Source organism: Pteropus medius, unplaced genomic scaffold (genome assembly GCF_902729225.1).
Source record: "Pteropus medius unplaced genomic scaffold, Ma_sr-lr_union100, whole genome shotgun sequence".
In the NCBI taxonomy this organism is placed as follows: Eukaryota; Metazoa; Chordata; class Mammalia; order Chiroptera; family Pteropodidae; genus Pteropus; species Pteropus medius.
Genome location: NW_024351648.1, coordinates 1904403 through 1919549, shown reverse-complemented (window position 1 = coordinate 1919549; position 15147 = coordinate 1904403).

The following is a 15147-nucleotide window of genomic DNA, read 5'->3' as shown; positions in this document are numbered from 1 at the left end:
CCTTCCTCCCCTCACTTGCTCTTGCTGTCAGTGTCTTGCGAAGCTGGACCTCCTGCTCCGGGCTGACGTTTTTACTTACAGCTTGGTTAAGCTTAAGACTGTGTGCGATCCGCATGCAGGACACTGTCCAGTCACACCCTGCCACCATTCGTGTGTCCTTCGGCAGGCGCCATGCCCACCGTGTCGCCCGTGCGGGCGGATTTTCTGCCTGGTGGCACGCTTTCCTCTCTGCTTGTCTTGCACATCGTCTCTCCCGGTGTCGGTTCTGAATGTTTCATTTTAAATCCCCCGTTTCCCCCTTATCCTCCTCGGGAACGACATTTGATAAAACTTAAAGAACTTGTCATAATGCTCCCAGTTTAAATCCTTCCTACACGCCTTGGAAAGCCTTACACCTTCATAGCACTCAAATCTGTTACCCGCTTAATGAAATGTGGTGTCTGCTGTCATTTCTGTAAGTCATCAAGCAACAGATCTTTGGACGGACACAGCATCCCCTGTTATAACGCTGCTCCTATGGGCAAGTCGGACTCTCCTTGCAGCCTTCTGAATTACCGTGCCTTTTCCGGGGACATAACTCATGGGAACTACCAGGACTGCTTGTGAACTCACAGAGCCGTTCCTTTCTTTTCAGAATGAAGGTGAAAGCCCCAGGCAAGGCTCTGGGGGATAACTGCGGAAGCCGACCGTCGGCGGTCCCTCTCTCGGGCGGCTCCCTGGCCACTCCGAAGCGATGCTGCTGGACAGACTGCATTCTTCCTCGCCCTGTCCCTTTGTGGTCTGATCCTGGGGTGGCCTACGTGCAAAGCCATTTGCCAGGGCCACGTATACATGCTCTGACTGAACGAACAGCCTGCGAGCGTCAGCCAAGCACGAGCTGGGGACCGACGCGTTCAGAATGACTTTGTGAATATGGACCTGAAAGCCCGGCCTGTGCTCCGCTTCTGTTCCGTGAATGTCCCCGTGACCAGCTCCAGTCCAAAGTTATCGCAGACGGCCGAGCCGGTTCTAAAGTTGTGGACTGCTTCTCCTGGGGCACAGTCGATTAAAAATATTTAACTCTTCTTGCTAATACATGCTAACATTCAAGGATCTAAAACGCCAATGACACAGTTTCTGCTCCAAACCAGCTCATATATTTAAATGGGACTTATTAGTGGGGAGAAAGACATCAACGAAAATTAAAATTATTTTATACAGTGAGAGAACAGAAGGATTAAGGATATGCAAAGTATAACTCAGAAAATTCCCTAAAAACCTGGATACACTGGAGATGTCTCCTGGGTGAACAAAACAGACCCCACCCTCATCGTCCTGTATCTCTGGGGTTATTCAGAGGAAAATTCATCCTCTAGGTAGAGAGAAGTTTTCTTGCTATTACAGTGGATTTTGAAAATGCATCCGGTGGGTGGAAATGAATTCTTGGGAGGCGGGGGAGCAGCCACGGGCTGCTCTTGCTGTAAGCGTGAGTAGAAGCTAGAGCGGCTGATGAATGTGTGATGCTCAGACCCATATGCGCACATGCGAGGCCACGGCTGAACCCGGACGACCCCTCCCTACGTCCTTTTTTAACCTGGAGAGTGTTTGTGTAACTCTTTTTATAGCCCGAATTATACAACTTAAGAAGGTAAACTTTCTCTACACTTTAGGGTTCATTTCCACTCGACCACCTAAAATCAAACCTGTCTTTACATTCGCTCTCCAAGGGCTTTTTCCTTAGCGGGTGTCACATTTTGCATCTGGCACACTGTGTCTTAGACATTTGTGGGTTTCACTTCACAGTTGCGGAATGCATAGGTAGGTGACTAAATGGCCGAATGAATTCATCGGCGCCGAATCCAAGAATCTATCAGCTCCCTGTTTCTCTATATAGTTTGTGGCTCCCTCATAATTTACTAGCTAGTTATTTTTTACTCAAAGTCATGGGCAGGCCATCTAGTCACAGAAAACAGATTTGGCAAAGTTTTTTCTCCTTTCTGCCAAAATCTCAAGGAGGAAAAATAAGGGGGAAAGAAGAACTTAAATATGATAATAAAACTCTGTGTGTGTACACCCTCGGTCGGCCTGGCTGACTTCCTTCTCCTTCTGAGTGGATAGACACACAAAGAATCGCATTGGAGGTTTTTATATGGATAAGTAACATCTGTTTTAACCTGAATGGTTCAATGTGTTTCTTAAGAATTATGTTTACAGAATTAATTTGGTTATAAATATGAGAACAAATTTACGGTACAAATCTAACTCTGTTTTTCCCTGAGGCAAGCTAATTCATAAAACCTGAAATATTGTTTTGGCCACGAAGTAGTTTCCTTTAACTTAATAAGTAAATGGAAGGAGAAAACGTAATAAAGCTCAAAGCTCGAATGGGCAACAGCTACAGAGTTAACACCTTAGTGGTGAAGAGACAAAGTAGGAAAGACGTGGCTGTAGCCAGTGGGCTAAAGGTCTCAAACCCGTTAACCCTCTTTCTTGAGGCTGTAATACTTTTCTTTCAAGTGATTCAACCTTTCACCCAATAGGTCCCTTTCTCTGACCCTTCACCTATGGTTATTTTCTTAGCATTGTGGTAATAGAGTTTGGGGATCTGAGAAACATTAAGCTAAATGCAAGGGTGCTGAGAAGTTGAAATTCTTTAGGTGAGCTCAAGAAATTCTATCTGGAAGATTTAAACCTTTTTTTTTCCTCATAGGAGTAAGGGATAAGAAAAATATTGCAAGTGTTTGAAAACATTCTCAAAGTATCCTTTTAAGTAAAGGAAAAGAATGTTATTGATGACATGTATGCCTGAAGAGTGAAGACAAGGAATGGGTGTCACGTTTCTATATGTTTGAGAATTGTTTTTTAAATTTTACGATTTAAATATTAGAAAAGCGAAATTTTAATAGGTCAAGCAAAATTTTAATTGAAGTTAGATGTATTGCCAGCAACGCCAAATCTGAAAACTGTAATTTATTGATTCATGTGATTATAATTTCTATTCTGGAAGAAACTATATGAGGAAGGCACGAGATTCCTACAAAAGCTTTTTTTCTTTGCTGCGCTTAGTCTGATGAATTCGTTCTGATACTCCTTCAGATAGAGTAAGCAGGAGAAAGTGTGGACCTGATACTGTAACTCCTTTGACACAACATTAGAAGTATGTGAAACCTGTTTACATTTTTAATTTAATAATATTTACAGTATGTGTCGACTACCCCAAAATATGATTAAACGGTGCAAAATAAGCCTTTTTACAAAATCTAGTATCTTTTTCTTTATGATAATTATAATCATGCAAAATACGGCCCTTTCATTTACATTTTTAGCTTTATGTATCTGTGGCCGATGGGTTCATCTGCCAAAGGATTCTGGTGCTTAGACTTTTCAGCATTATTCTTGATAACCTGGAAATTAATATCTAGATGAAGAGAGAGGAGCTCCTAAATTTTCAGTTGGGCAGTGGAGACTAACGACAAGGGTCTAGCTTGACTAGAATATTATAATCTCGAGTGAAATAGAGAAAAATATCCCAACACCTTAGTAATATCAGCTTTAGAACTGGTTATCTGGAATAGTTTGAGAAACACCAAAATGCGTTTCTGATACCTGTCTATCTATCCCTCTATCTAACCATCCATCCGTCCATCCATCATCCATCCATCATCCATCCATCCATCCATCATCTATCTATCAATCTATCTATCTATCTATCTATCTATCTATCTATCTATCTATCTATCTATCTATCATCTTTCTATCCATCCTCATCTTTGTATCTACCTACTTACCTACTTAACTTCCTTCTCACAGCTTTGCTTTGTGCCTGCATAATGCAGTCCATTCATTTATTTATTCATTTAATAAAAATGTATCGAGCACATATTTTACGACTTGTACTATGCAAAGCACTGGGGATAAAGATAAAAGGATGTCCATCAAAGGATTTTGGATTAAGGCACTGAATATCTTGGTTAAATGCAAAATCAGACAGATGACACGTTCGGCACTGGGAGTAGGTGTGGACCTATGTGGTCTGGGGGCAATAACACTGGACCTGAAGTCCGGGTATCTTGCTTTCAGGCCTCTGTTCTAGTCCCCGTATTGTCACTAAATATTCTGTGGATCACCTGGGAAGAGTCACTTCGCCTCCCTGCCTCCCGCCCTCCGCCCCAGTCATTAAGTCTGTGTCCGTAAAGTCGTAGCTGTGAAAGGGGAAAGGGCCCCTGGGAGCATGAAGCCGCCCTGACCCTCCCTGGTACCGTCATTTCCTCCCTCGCGTCCTCAGCATGTCGTCTGTGAGCCTCCAGCAGAGTGCACGGCATATCGCTTAGGTGTTTGTTTAGGTCACGTTTTCTCCCACGTTCTTCTCATCCCCATGTCCCCAGCTCCCAATATGATGCCTGGGATATAATATGTACTAATACATGTTTGAATAAATAAGTGAAAGTAACAATGATACTAGAAAGGACGCGCAGAAACAAACTATGAATCTAGCGGCCATCGTAACGTCCATTCAAGATATGTATTTTATCTTTGGGTTATTTTAGTATATAACAGAAATATTCTGTGTCGGTGGCATCTAGTACGGAGGGCAGCTTTCACCTGTCATGTGAGTGTGAGCCTGTTAGAGTGTGTTGGACGAATGGCTGGAGAACACATCAGAACAGAAGAACTAATGTATGCCCACCCGGCCACCCACGGAACCTTCGAGAGCAAATGCTTCCCTTCCAGGTCCCCACTCTGCAGCTGATTTAGTGACACATCGCATCGGTTGCCTTCAGGACAACAAATAATCTGAACCTCGTTGATCATCTGAATAAAACTCCCGGGTTGCATGTCCACTGACAGTAAACATCTAAGTCTTTTCAGATATTGATCCCATTGCTGTTTCTACACACATAATTAGTTTAATCATTTCGACAGATCCCTCCAGTGAGTTTGGTCAAACAACCAGGTAAGTCATCTAAGAGATTAATTTGTCTGATGTGCTTCATATAATGTGTGCCCAATCAATATTTGGTGAGTTAGTATTTTTTATTGAGTTAATGAATTTGAATAAACTAGTGAGTCTCTGAATATTACAAATTTTATGAGGAGTGACTGGCTATATAGATACTCCTCAAAGAACGATATCCATGCATAAGCATGAGACGTATGGTCACAGGTTGAATAAAAGGACATGTCAATTTAGTAATGTCTGAATGCAGACATTAACTAAAAATAAAGCAATGGAATCTACCCACATTTTTGAGGTAAGTGCATTAATTATGCAGATCTCTGTCTATTCTAGGAAGATATGGTTCTTGTTTTCAAGTTTTCATTTGTTTTACGAGCTTCTTTTTGAGGTGGATTCTGTAGGCCTGACAGTAGAGAAAGATATTTTTTCGAGCTTTCCACTACCTTCAGGAGTTCATGCTTTTGAAAGAAAGGCAATGCTATAAATTCTGATGCTGTCAGTCACCACAATCTGTACAAGGAAGCTTCTCAATATATCATTTTGACTGACTGCAAAGTTTTTATGTATTTCTGTGTATCTGCTTAAGAAAAAATAGATACACAGACACAGAGAGTTATTGAGTAAACACTCTGTTATTATCGGAAAAAAACTTTACTAACCAAGTTAATTTCTCGTACTTTTTGTCCGAATCAATTAGAAAACAGCATCGAAAAGATTGATGTGTTTGTTGTATTAGGACGATATTCAAGAAATGAAAATTTAAACACTGCCATGCTACTTTAGTAAAAGGCATGCATGATTCTATTTAAAGATTTATTGAGGGTAAATTAAGGGCAAGTGTAGTTTTTCTTAGATGAAAAAAAATTCATCTTATGCTTTAAAGAACCATCTGTCTATCCTCCTTTCCTCCTGGGGTTTTAAAAATGTAGTACCAAGGAATTTCATTGATCCCACTCTGCATCCCCAAGGATTTGCTTCTCTACGTCCTTTCCCAAGTATCTGCCATTTCCCATGAAGCTATATCCAACTCTTAAACACATAGTGTCCCTTTCTTGCTTAATCCCACCATAAGCCTAGAACTATTTTTAGCCACGGTTAGGTTTTCTCCTAATGACTGATGTTATATTTTTCTCCCATAAATCATCATCATTATAGAATATGACCAAGATTATAGCAACAGGTTTGACAGCTCACGGGTCCTTAGAAAGTTAGTTCTTAGTTATTTCTTAAAGTGCTCAAATCTAGTCCAGAACAGAAGTACGAAGTCTCTGCTAACACCTCCTCGTTTCCTTCTCTCATAATATTTTCACCCTCGCTGCTGTTTGACGGCCATGCAGTCTCACAGACGCCCTTTGTTCTCTACTTATACCTCCTACTCCAACATTTGCTTTATCATTGGTTCCTATCAATAACACCTTGGTAACTTGTTTTCATTTGTCATATGCTTGGCTCGGGTTCGGATCTGCATGATTGCTCTACTATTCAGACTAATCTCTTAATTGAATTCTCAAATCTCCCCTTCCTTTAGGCTGTTCTCCACACAGCTACCTAAAACGCAGCTCAGAAGTGCTCGTTTTCCCAGGCACAGTTCGAGGAGCCTTTTGGACCCACGGCACGCATACTAGAAGCCACGTTCTTAACTCTCAGTGCGGTCTGAGTCACATGCCTTCCTCCCTCTGTACACACCCCTCCCCTTGCCTCTCGCCCAGCGCCCAGCGCCCAGCTCCCGTTTTGACCCTGAAGTGACCGTCTAACCACCTGTGCTCCATGTGCTGGGTCCCGTAGCTGTCAAGGCCAGGGCAGCAGAGAGGCGCGGAGCCCCATTTCCTCCTCCCCGTTAGCAAGAGTCTTGCTTGTGGGTGAGGTTTCCATGCTCTGGAAATGCCTGCCGCTGGCAAGTATTTTCTCATTAATGTCTACTTCTAAATAACATCTCACTTCAGATTTGCTCAAAAGAGCAGCCCAAAGAAAGTGTATGAACTTCGGTCAGGGTACGAGGCAAAAGAGGGAAAGACTCTGACAAAGCGAAACTCGGTTTTCCAAAGTGACTCTGTCAGGGCTGAAGACTTGTGAACAAAAGATCTCGTGCATCCTTTTATTTCCCTCGCCTTTCATGACAGTCTACTGCGAGCTGAGAAGAAACTAATCAAAAATCGGGACAGGATAACGTTTTCTTTTAATGCTTCCTGCGAGTATAGAAACATCTACTGGGATGCAGCGAAGTGAGGCGGGTAAGTTGATCAGAACACATCCTAACACGTAAGGACGCATGGGGAAGCTCGTCGTTAGCCTCTCCACCTACAGTGAGTGTATAACAGCGATGACAGCATTTTTAAAACAATGGTATTTTCCCCAAATATCAGTCTCTCTATTGTGGATTAACAAGTGATTTTTGATAATAGCAACTACATATTAGAGTCCTAAATGGAAATAATTACTTCCTTTTGAGTAAATGTGATTTTTAAAAGCACAACGGATGGGATTTTTGGCCCTCTGCTTGTGAAAGATATTGGTCTGTAGTTTTTCTATGTTCTAATGTTTTTATCTGGTTTTCATAATCGGGTAATTCAGACATGCAGGTATGAAGCGATCCCTCTGCTTCTATTTTCTGCAAATATTTAAAAATATTTGACAGAACTCACTAGTAAAACTATCTGGGTCCAGTGCCTTTTTCTAAGAAGGTTATTAATTTTTGATTCAATTTTTAAAGTAGATATAGGGAATATCCAGGTTATTTCTATTTATTTTTTCTTATGAGTTTTAATATTTTGATTTGTGTCTTTTGAGGAATCAGTCCGTTTCATCTAGGTTACAAAATTTATGGAAATAAGATTTCTCATTATTTTCCTTTCTTCTTCTTTTAATGCCCATAAAATTAGTAGTGATGCCCTGTCTTTCCTTTCTGATACTGGTCATCTGTGTAATTTCCTCTTTTATTCTTGGGTAGCCTGGCTAGAAGTTTTTTGTTTTTTATTGAGATTTTTCAAAGAAACATTTTTTTTCTCTATTGTTTTCCTGTTTTCGGCTTCACTGATTTGTGTTCTAATTTCTTATTCCTTTTCTACTGTCTGCTTAAATTGTTCTTCTTTCTCCAGGTCTCTAAAATAGAGGCTTAGGTTATTGATTGTAGATATTTCTCCATTTTAAATATATACATTTAATACTCTAAATGTCCCTCTATGCTCTGCTTTCACTACATTCTACAGATTTTGACATAAGGAAAGAAAAAAGAAAAAGTAAACGAGGACGCAAGAGTATTTGTGTACGTTAACATCTTTCTAAGCAAAGGTAGAAATGTAATTCCTATTTTTTATTTTGTATCTTAATGAAAACAATTTAATATGAGAAGTATGAAGCTAGCATAGGCTAATAAGAGGACATTTTTTCAAAGCTTTGATAAAGACAAATCGAATCGAAGTTTTTCCTAAACTCACATTACGGTGAATTTACTGAAATGGTAAAAAAGAATCACAACAGTCGATTCTTTGAAGACCTGTAAGTTGGCGGCCACCACACTGAAAAGTCGAGTTTTAGTCCACGCCATGCTGTTTCCACAGGGCGCCTTTGGGATGTCAAGACTCATCTTAGGGTTCCTTCCATTTACGGGGCCTGCACAGTCGGCTGGGCCGGCCCTACATCCCACGTATTCTGTGGTTCTCAATGACAGTTCCAAGCCCTCCTGGGAGGCTACTGAAGCCTTTCCATATGGCCTCAGGTAGAGTATAGTCACCCCTCAGTATCCACGGGGGACTGATTCCAGGAACTGTTCCCACGCCAAAATGTCCCTTCTATAAAATGGCACAGTATTTGCATAGAACCAATATTTGCATACAGGCCACGGCAGGTGCCCGTACGCCTCCCGTCATTAGTGTGGACTCGGCACAGTGCTCAGTGCGTGGCAAACTCGAGCTTTGCTTTCTGGAATTTTCTGGGATTTTTAAATTTTTTTTCGAATATTTTCGATCCACATTTTGTTGAACCCATAGATGCAAAACCCTTAGAAACGGAGGGCCAATTCTATATACTGCTTACAAATTAAAGATGCAAACTGGAACTTTATAGGAAGAATGCGGCGGCGATAAATGAAATGCATTTCGGATATTTTAGCCACTTATCCTGGCTTTGGACTCCACCCCTTTCCCCGAGTCTACTAATATATGGTTGTCTCAAAGGACACGTATCTACGGCTTCTGTTTTTAAAAGGTAGGTCATTCATACCTTTCTAAATGATCGGCAGGAGAATTCTGAGTCATTTACTAAGTCCTCTTGCCCAAGATCTCGTTGCAGTGGGGAAAAGCACACACGCGTTCTCTTCTTTCCCTACTGTGATTAACTGGAATCTGGGTGAGGATTGGCTGCGTGTCGAAGAGCGCCCACATTCTCTCGCTCTCTGTCTCTCTCTCTCTGTCCCTCTAACAGTCTCTCGCTGCACGATCCTGAAGACTGATCAGGTTCTAGCAGTTTCCCTATTTATTCCACCCCAGTCAGTGAGATCTTTCTGTCTCTCCTCCGGTCCCTTTTCTCTGCGGTTCCCAGAGAGGAACGTGAGTGTTGAAAGTGTCAGAACAGTGTAAATGCTGATGTATAGGCCACAGTTGTCCCTCTCAAAAGGCCTTCAGAGCCCCTGCCTGCTCCGTCCCCTTCAAGTTGGGAGTGATTCATCAGCTGGCCTTTAGCAAGAAAAGAGGCCGGCCTGAGGTCTCGGGCCTTTGACCTCGGTGAAGAGAAAGGTCACGCAGAGCCCAGCTCTGCAAGCCCGAGCTGGAGGCGCAGGCACAGCCACCGGAGGCGGGGCGCCTGGCGGAGCGGAGGGGGATGGTGGGAAAGAGTGGGAATTTAGAAAAGTTAAGAGTATATTTCTAAGGGACTCAGTGGATCAGCTGACAGCTGGGGCCAGGGGTCATGTTTATGCTCGATTCCCTGAGCGTGTTACAGTAACATCTGCTTGTTAAGAGTCTTTAGGGAACAGGCGTGGGGACCAAACGCTCCTGACCTCCTTCCACAAAAGGGGACAGGCTAAGAGATAAGGGGTTCCTATTAATGTTTGTGTTAGGCTTAATGCCCCCCGTCTGGGCAGGATTGGTCAGCTTCACCCCATTTCTTTTTATCGTCTTGCTAAATATTTAAATGAGCCCCATGGTTGTCAGTGGAATAGCATTTGAAATTGCAGAAAAGAAGGTTAGAAGTCGAGAGGGGAAATTTTGGGTGAAAATAAAGAATGAGAAAGATTGAGAGGAAAAACAACATCTCAGGAAATTCTTCACATGCTAGAACTGAATCATTTCACAGAAACGACTCAACTTTTGACATCATAAATAGAATAAAAAACCAGATGTAATTGTGCTCTGTCACATTCTGCCATAAACTCCCTAACAGGAGAGATGATGTGGTCATTTGGTTACCAAGAAATTATAACTCCACACGGTAACTGCCTCAGACATTTGTGTGCTAGACTCAGAATGAGGACAGAAGTCACCATTGAGGGAAGGTTGAGGACTGAACACTTGATTCCACTTTTTTTTTTATTAACCTTTTAGGTTTTGAGTCACTTTTATGCCTTTTCCACCAATTTTCCTTTACAAAATTCTAGTCTTTTTTTTCCCCCACTGTTACCAAAGGATTAAAGCTTTTGTATGGTTATATCCCCTACCTCCAATTCCTTTGGGCAAATAAATAAATCAACGGCAGCATAATACAATTTCTGGAAAATGAGTCGAAGGAAGAAGAAAATGCACTAAACTCCTAATTCATTTTCTTAAAAAAAAAAAAAAATTGCTGAGTGTCTGCTGGCTTCTAAAGTGCCCATTTTGCATTGGTTACAATTATCCAGACTTCCGTGTTCCCATTTCCCTTGATTTTTGCTTAGAAGATTCTAGAAGGACTCATCTGGGTTTTGTAAAAGTCCTTCGGCGCCACTGCAGGCACACGCATACACAGTTGATATATGCAAGAGCGGACACGCCTGCTGCGTAGCCGATGCCTCAACCACTGTGTGACACTTTGTTTCAGGCTAAAGCCAGTAGAAGAATACGATTCGGGAGTGGGGGCGGGGGAGGGTGGAAGGTGGAGATAGAGGGTGTTATTTTTAGCTAGAGAGAAATCTAACGGAAGCAAGTATGTGCTAACATGAAGGCGGCCTCCTTTGGGGTCCGCATCCCCAGCGAAGTTCACAGTCCAACCTTCCCAGAAAACTGTATGAGAACAACAAGTTTGCTACTTATAGGACTCGCCCTGGAGAAACAGCTCCAAGGAGGAGAGCAGATTGTTGTGAGGCACACTGGACAGGAGAGGATGGGGCCTCTTTAGAGGTAAGGGCTTGGGTGTGTGTGTGTGTGTGTGAGTGTGAGTGCGTGTGTGTGCGTGCGTGCGTGTCTCGTTGGAGGTAGGATGGGTGATGGGAGCTGTTCAAAACCACTTTGTGATTATAAATAATAAAAAAATTCAATCGGAAGTGCGTTCTGCCAGACTTGACAATAAACCTCCTAGAAGGGCATTCAGATTTTCTTAATCAGGGTCAGACCCACAAGCATAAGGCCAATGAGTTCAGTGGGAAAAACGACTCTTCTTCCCGGTTTTTTTCGCCTTTCCTTTTTTCTTTCATTTGGAAGGGACCCCCTCATAAACATGCAGAGCAATTTTCCAGTACATTAACCCAGGAGGGATCCTCTCTCCGTCAGCCCGAGAGACAGAAAAGTTGAGAAACAGGGCGAGGAGAAGATGGATGGGCCCGGGATATAAGAGAGGGCACTTTTTCCACTGTCCTGCCCTGTACGCCTAGGACAAAGACTTCATTGACTGCAAGGCTTGACATCAGCCTCATAAACTAGTAGTCAGCCACAAAAGGTCTGACACTTGAAAGTACCAGTCCCTGCCTTCTCTCTATTGCAGCTGTGCAGGGGCGTGGGCCTAACAGTGGTGTCCCTTTGTCAGCCCATGGGACAAGAGGTGAAGATAAATAGTGTTGACTTTAATGTAGTCACACGATTTTGCTGTTTCCCAAAAGACAACATTTCCTTCCAGGTGTCGTCACATCATGGCCTCCGGAGATGTAACGATCTGCCCTTCGGCCCGGGAGGAGGGAGAGAGGTGGCCTGAGGACAGCCATGAGGGTGCGGAGTGGACGTGTGCTGGGAGGAGGGGGGAGGGGACGAGGGACGAGCGCGAGCTGTGGGCTCTGTACCTTGTCCTCTGTGAAGAGGTGGTGTGGTTTTCGGGTCCCCCAGCTCGGTCGCAGTGGGTTTCATTTTCTTGAGATCCTTGAAAATGGTCCTGGAAGGGAAGAATGAATGCAGTAAGCAAAACTGAAAACCCTGTACAATGGTATGATTTAAAAGATTTTCTTAAAATTCGCCTTGCTATCTTTCTGGTTATTACAGGGCCGGACGTTAAAATACTTTCCCGGGAACGTACGACTTTCAAAGAAGCACTTAGGTAGGACACGAGCAATGAAGAATTCTACGTGTCGAAAGCGGGAGCACATCGGCTGCGTGGTCTGTTGCATTCGGTGGTTGTTTTCATCAGTTTTTACCTGACTGGGCATCAGCTTAGGTAAAGCCTTTATTATGATTATTTTGTGTCTGTGTTAGGGAAGAATGAATTTGAAATACAGATCACAGAACCCATTTGGACTTGATGGCAGAAGGCCAAGTTCAATTGGCTGGAGTGGATCACCTTGCTTAATGTCATCTTAAACTTGTGTGGCGCCATTTTGGATCTGTCCTCCCACCCTTCGAAGAGGTGCATTGGAAGATGATGTCTGAGCCGTGCCTAGTTATAAGCATCTGCCTGAAGTCAGAACTGTCATCAGAGTGGATTCTTAAGGGCTAGAACATTCAAGCCCTTACGAGCTGTGTTTTATGTGCTGAGAGAGAAAAGCGTGGTAGCTCAAACACCCACAGGTCCCCGGTGCCCGAGCCGAAGACAAGCGAGCGTGAGTCGAGCCACGAAAGTCAGAGGAGTTTTACTTAAACACCAACAGCGGACCTCAGATCCGTCACACGTTAGCTGATCTTCGACATTTGGCTGAGTTTTTCTCCCCATTCTCCCATCAACTTTCCGACTTTAGAGCCTCCTTCTACTTATGACGCCTCTTTGCCTCATTCGAGCATATATTTTAGAAATTACTCATCCAAGTTATTTCAAAAATTCTATTCTATTAAACTCTGCTGCAATCTCATTTCAGAGAACATTGCTTGAGGCTAAGGTTTAGAGATATCTCCATTGATGGGAAAATATCTGAATGATATTTTTCTTTCTCTCTTGCTCCCTATGCTCTCACAGTGAGCTGCAGTGTAAGTAATCATGGGGGAAAATAAGACAACATGTAAGAAAACAATTGAACACTGAAGAATATAATCTTGGTTTAAGGTACTGTTGGTATCCCATCTAGAAAGGTCAGTGAACTTGACGTGTGTACCGGATCCAGCATTTCCTCGACTCTGCATCTGGGCCTGTGTCTCGGACTTGCGTTTTTCTTGGTTCTCCTTGAGGACACAGAGTTTTGTAAACACACCGTTAAAAGCTGACTTCCCAGGCAGAGACGTCTGCATATGGATGCCCTTGTGGGAGTCGGTGACTGGCCTCATTTTCCTAGTCTGAATCAGAGTTTAGAAATTCTTTTAAATAAACATTTGTGTTCTGGCTTATCGAAGGTCTTACTTTCTGACAAAACTCTCTTTTTATTTGCATGCTATAAAACCTTTCTTTTGGGTAAAACGAATATTTCAATCTCTTTGTATTTATGCCAATACAGGCCACGAGCCACACTGCGACTCGTGTGTGTATCGGGAGCCGGACTGAGCTGGCAAGGCTTTCTATTTTCCTCACTCACTTTGTCTTGCGAGCCAGACTATTGCTGTAGATAAAAAGGAAATATTTTGTTTTTTGACCCAAAGACTGAAGAATTCTCTCTGTGCAAAGCACAGCAGCAGCGCCTGTGCCCTGGGTCCTTATGGAACCAAGGCCACAGGACGCTGATCAGGAAAAGAATAGATGTGTTGGTTGCGTCCTTCTTCTTGCTGTGGGGCACCAAGAAACGTCTGCTGGGGGCCTGTGATTACTCATGCGCCTTGATGCCAAGGTCACGAGGATGCAGATCAGTTGAATCAAGGAGTCGACTGCTGTTTCTAGTTGTCTCGCTTTGTTTCCCCCTCAATGATTTAACCTCACATCATAACAACGTGGGAAACGTGTCCAATTTGATAACCCGTGAACCTCAAACTTGCCATATCTCAAACTCAGTTCCCGTTTCTCTTTAGCAAAAGGGCTCTGTCTTCCCTTTTCTTTCCCCATCCGTATTGCCATTGTTTTTGTTGTCCAAACACACGACATTTAGCCACATCTCAGAATTCTTTCCTCGCTTCTCCCCGGCTCTCTGTGCTAACGGTGACCTGGCCCTGCGGAATCTTTCTTGCTTCTGGTTCGGATTCTATCCCCGCCCTTTCTGTTGGCCCATGTCGCTGAGCCTCTCGGACCTTCGTGCCTGAGCTAGCGCCTCGCCCCCGCGTGAGCTCCCTTTTTCCTCACTGGCCTAATATAATTCTCTGCACCAGCCCCCTCTCTCCTGCTCATGCTCCCATGACTTGTGCCTCAACATTGTTCTTCCATCCAGAACGAGATACCTTTTACTCCCTCACACACTGGAACTCACATCCCTCAGCAAGCCTGCCTTGACCCTTCCAGAATATCCAGTGAATACTTTCCCTCCGGACACTAACTGCACCGTCGGCTTTTACCATACACTTCATGATTCTCGTCTGAGACAACACATAAGGTACTCAGTGCAGTGTTCCAGACGCTGTGAGCATTAGGAACGCGGTTGCATAAAGTTTGTAAATCTGGCCAGGAGGTTGGATATAAAGACAGGCGGTGATAATGAGAATATTGAAACTAGTTCTTATCGATCGAGTGCCTCTTTTGTGCCAGGAAGTGTTCTGAGCCTTTTACGGTCTTTGCTTCATTTAATGCTGACGATAACCCCATGAGATGGTTGGTATCCCATCTCACAGATGTGGAAATGGAGCCGCAGACATGCTCGGTCCAGTTAAGTACCAGTCTGAACAGGGAGCCAAAGGTTTGTGAAAGACTCGTAAGGGAGATGACCTCCGTCCGGCTGAGACCGGGCATGTGAAAGAGCTTTACAGGGAAGAGGAGAGTGACTTGGTATTTCTCATTTAATGAACTAGAAATGCTGCGTGAGTCACTGAGGATGT